The sequence below is a fragment of the Rhinopithecus roxellana genome, chromosome 14, assembly GCF_007565055.1.
Source record: "Rhinopithecus roxellana isolate Shanxi Qingling chromosome 14, ASM756505v1, whole genome shotgun sequence".
NCBI classification, from domain to species: domain Eukaryota; kingdom Metazoa; phylum Chordata; class Mammalia; order Primates; family Cercopithecidae; genus Rhinopithecus; species Rhinopithecus roxellana.
The window spans coordinates 18,400,752-18,406,751 of NC_044562.1; the positions used below are offsets into that span (position 1 = coordinate 18,400,752).

The 6,000-nt window shown below is 41.4% G+C and overlaps 1 protein-coding gene across 4 annotated transcripts in view; it reads right to left on the reverse strand.

Moving 5' to 3' along the window:
• The window catches only part of SPATA3 (spermatogenesis associated 3), a 46,917-nt gene extending 42,526 nt beyond the window's left edge, over positions 1-4,391 (reverse strand). For all 4 annotated transcript variants that reach the window (XR_004053241.1, XR_004053239.1, XR_004053238.1 and 1 more), the window contains exon 1: positions 4,077-4,391. The gene's annotated coding sequence lies outside the window, so the exon portion shown is untranslated. The remainder of the gene's footprint in view (positions 1-4,076) is intronic.
• Between the last annotated feature and the right edge of the window lie 1,609 nt (positions 4,392-6,000).

Sequence of the window (6,000 nt, forward strand, 5' to 3'; positions counted from 1 at the left end):
CACCCTAAATCAACAGAATATACATTCTTCTCAGCACCACATCACACTTATTCCAAAATTGACCACATAGTTGGAAGTAAAGCACTCCTCAGCGAATGTAAAAGAACAGAAATTATAACAAACTGTCTCTCAGACCACAGTGCAATCAAACTAGAACTCAGGACTAAGAAACTCAATCAAAACCACTCAACTACATGGAAACTGAACAACCTGCTTCTGAATGACTACTGGGTACATAACAAAATGAAGGCAGAAATAAAGATGTTCTTTGAAACCAATGAGAACAAAGATACAACATACCAGAATCTCTGGGGCACATTTAAAGCAGTGTTTAGAGGGAAATTTATAGCACTAAATGCCCACAAGAGAAAGCAGGAAAGATCTAAAATTGACACCCTAACATCACAATTAAAAGAACTGGAGAAGCAAGAGCAAACACATTCAAAAGCTAGCAGAAGGCAAGAAATAACTAAGATCAGAGCAGAACTGAAGGAGATAGAGACACAAAAAATCCTCCAAAAAATCAATGAATCCAGGAGCTGGTTTTTGAAAAGATCAACAAAATTGATAGATTGCTAGCAAGACTAATAAAGAAGAAAAGAGAGAAGAATCAAATAGACACAATAAAAAATGATAAAGGGGATATCACCACCGACCCCACAGAAACACAAACTACCATCAGAGAATACTATAAACACCTCTACGCAAATAAACTAGAAAACCTAGAAGAAATGGATAATTTCCTGGACACTTACACTCTCCCAAGTCTAAACCAGGAAGAAGCTGAATCCCTGAATAGACCAATAGCAGGCTCTGAAATTGAGGCAATAATTAATAGCCTACCAACAAAAAAAGTCCAGGACCAGACGGATTCACAGCTGAATTCTACCAGAGGTACAAGGAGGAGTTGGTACCATTCCTTCTGAAACTATTCCAGTCAATAGAAAAAGAGGGAATCCTCCCTAACTCATTTTATGAGGTCAACGTCATCCTGATACCAAAGTCTGACAGAGATACAACAAACAAAGAGATTCTTAGACCAATATCCCTGATGAACATCGATGCAAAAATCCTCAATAAAATACTGGCAAACTGAATCCAGCAACACATCAAAAAGCTTATCCACCATGATCAAGTGGGCTTCAACCCTGGGATTCAAGGCTGGTTCAACATACGCAAATCAATAAACGTAATCCAGCATATAAACAGAACCAAAGACAAAAACCACATGATTATCTCAATAGATGCAGAAAAGACCTTTGACAAAATTCAACAGCCCTTCATGCTAAAAACTCTCAATAAATTCGGTATTGATGGAAGGTATCTCAAAATACTAAGAGCCATTTATGACAAACCCACAGCCAATATCATACTGAATGGGCAAAAAAGGGAAGCATTCCCTTTGAAAACTGGCACAAGACGGGGATGCCTTCTCTCACCACTCCTATTCAACATAGTGTTGGAAATTCTGGCCAGGGCAATCAGGCAAGAGAAAGAAAGGGTATTCAGTTAGGAAAAGAAGAAGTCAAATTGTCCCTGTTTGCAGATGACATGATTGTATATTTAGAAAACCCCATTGTCTCAGCCCAAAATCTCCTTAAGCTGATAAGCAACTTCAGCAATGTCTCAGGATACAAAATTAATGTGCAAAAATCACAAGCATTCTTATACACCAGTAACAGACAAACAGAGAGCCAAATCATGAATGAACTCCCATTCTCAATAGCTTCAAAGAGAATAAAATACCTAGGAATCCAACTTACAAGGGATGTAAAGGACCTCTTCAAGGAGAACTACAAACCACTGCTCAGTGAAATAAAAGAGGACATAAACAAATGGAAGAACATTCCATGCTCATGGATAGGAAGAATCAATATTGTGAAAATGGCCATACTGCCCAAGGTCATTTATAGATTCAATGCCATCCCCATTAAGCTACCAATGACTTTCTTCACAGAATTGGAAAAACTGCTTTAAAGTTCATATGGAACCAAAAAAGAGCCCACATTGCCAAGGCAATCCTAAGCCAAAAAGAACAAAGCTGGAGGCATCACGCTACCTGACTTCAAACTATACTACAAGGCTACAGTAACCAAAACAGCATGGTACTGATACCAAAACAGAGATATAGACCAATGGAACAGAACAGAGTCCTCAGAAATAACACCACACATCTACAGCCATCTGATCTTTGACAAACCTGAGAGAAACAAGAAATGGGGAAAGGATTCCCTATTTAATAAATGGTGCTGGGAAAATTGGCTAGCCATAAGTAGAAAGCTGAAACTGGATCCTTTCCTTACTCCTTACACTGAAAATTAATTCAAGATGGATTAGAGACTTAAATGTTAGACCTAAAACCATAAAATCCCTAGAAGAAAACCTAGGTAATACCATTCAGGACATAGGCATGAGCAAGGACTTCATGTCTAAAACACCAAAAACAATGACAACAAAAGCCAAAATTGACAAATGGGATCTAATTAAACTAAAGAGCTTCTGCACAGCAAAAGAAACTACCATCAGAGTGAACAGGCAACCTACAGAATGGGAGAAAATTTTTGCAATCTACTCATCTGACAAAGGGCTAATATCTAGAACCTACAAAGAACACAATCAAATTTACAAGAAAAAAACAACCCCATCAAAAAGTGGGCAAAGGATATGAACAGACATTTCTCAAAAGAAGACATTCATACAGCCAAAAGACACATGAAAAAATGCTCGTCATCACTCGCCATCAGAGAAATGCAAATCAAAACCACAATGAGATACCATCTCACATCAGTTAGAATGGCAATCATTAAAAAAATCAGGAAACAACAGCTGCTGGAGAGGATGTGGAGAAATAGGAACACTTCTACACTGTTGGTGGGACTGTAAACTAGTTCAACCATTGTGGAAAACAGTGTGGCGATTCTTCAAGGATCTAGAACTAGAAATACCATTTGACCCAGCCATCCCATTACTCGGGATATACCCAAAGGATTATAAGTCACACTGCTGTAAAGACCATGCACACGTATGTTTATTGCGGCACTATTCACAATAGCAAAGATTTGGAATCAACCCAAATGTCCATCAGTGACAGACTGGATTAAGAAAATGTGGCACATATCCACCATGGAATACTATGCAGCCATAAAAAAGGATGAGTTCGTGTCCTTTGTAGGGACATGGATGCAGCTGGAAACTATCATTCTCAGCAAACTATCACAAGAACAGAAAACCAAATACCGCATGTTCTCACTCATAGGTGGGAATTGAACAATGAGATCACTTGGACTCAGGAAGGGGATCATCACACACTAGGTCCTATCGTGGGGCGGGGAGGGAGGGATAGCATTAGGAGATATACCTAATGTAAATGATGAGTTAATGGGTGTAGCACACCAACGTGGCACATGTATACATATGTAACAAACCTGCACATTGTGCACATGTACCCTAGAACTTAAAGTATATATAAAAAAAGAATTAAATAGCCATCCTAAAGTTTATTTAGCTTAATATTACAAATGTAAGTACACCAAATAATTTTTATAAGGATTAGATATCAGAAAGTCTAATGTCTATCATCGTACTTAACAGTCTCATTTAAATCTTTATACTGTGTTGCATCAGAGGTGATACATTGTTCTTTTTTTTTTTTTTTTTTTCCGTGAGACAGCGGTCTTGCTCTGTCATCCAGGTTGGAGTGCAGTGGCACAATCTTGGCTCACTGCAGCCTTGACTTCCTGGGCTCAAGCAAACCTCCCACCTCAGTCTCCTGAGTAGCTGGGACTAGAGGTGCTATTGTTCTTCTTAAAGTTATCTAGTTAACACATTGTCTTAACCATCAATCTATTTCCCTATTTATCTGTTAAGAAGCTCTTTAATAACTGTTTTGGTACATAAAATAAATACCTTTCACAATCATCACTAATTATTGGCGCATTTTGCTCCAGCAATAATAATAGTGCATTTATACCGCAATGGACTGATATAACTTCAAACCCTAAAGCACATAATATTTTCTCACTCCTCGTTACATCTCTCATGCTCGACTATAATTAAAAGTGAATATGCAGCCTTACCACTGAATCGGAAGGCCTGCCTGGCTGGAGTAACTCCAGATGACATGCAGGCTCCATATCATGATCATTTATGTGGCCACTTGCTCCCTGATGGACTTCGAGGCAGAGAAGCTGTTACCAGTGGAGGTTGTCCAGGTTCTTGGCATTTTGAACAGAGTTGGACAAAACATGCAAACAAAGCAAGGAAAGAATGAAGCAACAAAAGCAGAGATTTACTGAAAATGAAAGTACGCTCTGCAGGATGGGAGTGGCCCAATCATAGGGGCTCAAGAGCCCAGCTGCAGAATCTTCTGGGGTCCAAATACATCCTAGAGGTTTCCCATTGGCCACATGGTGTTCACCCGATGCAAATAAAGTAGTGGCCCGAAATCAATCTGATTGGTTGCGGAAAGCAACTCATCAGAGACTAAAGTGAAATTACAGAGTTACACTCCTATGCAAATATCTTTGCTTTCTGCAACCAGTCAGAGCTACTTTCAATTTTCCAGCAGAAACGGGTGGGTGGTTTTCAAAGGGAGTCGCCTCTGGTCCTTTTGTTACTTAGGTATGGAAAGTTCGGGTTTTTTTTCGATTTGGTTCTAGGAAGTCAGCGTGAATCGGCCTTAGGTTTCCTGCCTCCAGACCCTAGTCTCCTGCCAACAAGTGGCCAGTCAGCTCTCGAGCCTTCCCAAGGCAGAAGGTGGAGCTGAAAAGCAGACTTTCCTGAATGCTGAGGCTAAGTTGAATATTGGTGTAGGCTCCGTGCAGCCCACCTGCAGAACAGAGGAAGGGAGCACCAGAAAGCTGCTTGGGAGTTGGATCTCAGGATGCCGGACAGAGGCGTTTGAGCTTTACCCCTTGGGTGGCAGAGCATGGACCACTGCAGTCTGTCCAGGTCGTGGGTGGGTGTGGGTGGGTGTGGGTGGGCCCTCGGGCCTATTTGACTTAGTCTCTCCCTCCCACATCATGGGAGCCATCTTCTCCTTCTTGTGACTCCTTGTCTTATAAACCAGAGAAGATGACTAGTGCTTATGAAAAGCACTCTTGTGCTGACAGGTGCCCTAAGGCCACCATCATCATCCATGAGGATTTCTCTCTTTGTCAGAGTGCTGCAGCAGCTGCAGCCTCATTCAGGGCTTGGCCTCTGTCCCCAGATTGCAGAGGAGAAAAGAGCCAACTTAGGCCGGGCACAGTGGCTCACGCCCGTAACCCCAGCACTTTGGGAGGCTGAGGTGGGTGGATCGCTTGAGTCCAGCAGTTTGAGAACAGCCTGGGCAACATAATGAGACCCGTTTTTAAAAAAAAAAAAGAAAAAAAAAAGCCAGGATGGGTGGCACGTGCCTGTAGTCTCAGCTACTTGGGAGGCTGAGGTGGGAGGATTGCTTGAGCCTGGGAGATCGAGGCTACAATGAACCATGATCCATGATTGCACCACGGCACTCCAGCCTGGGAGACTGAGATCCTGACTGAAAAAAAAAAATAAAAACCAAAATGCCCCCAAACCAAACAAAAGAATTACCACAGACCCAACAGTACAAAATCCAAAAGACAGACCCAACAGTACAAAATCCAAAAGACCTAAAAAAGGAATAACCTTCAAAATAGGTATCCCTCCCATTCTGTCCTCAGGGTTCTTGTTTTCTTTTTACCTGAAAGCAACTGGCCTTCCAGCTTCTTATGTGTCCTGGCACACATTTTTTTTTTTTAGGGATTGTCTGTACAGTACCTCTACAAGCAAATAAGAGTAAATAAGGCCTTGGTTTCTTTCTTTCCTCCTTCCTTCCTTCCTTCCTTCCTTCCTTCCTTCCTTCCTTCCTTCCTTCCTTCCTTCCTTCCTTCCTTCCTTCCTTCCTTCCTTCCTTCCTTCCTTTCCCTCCCCCTCCCTCCCTCCCTCCCTCCCTCCCTCCCTTCTTTCTTTCTTTCTTTCTTTCTTTCTTTCTTTCTT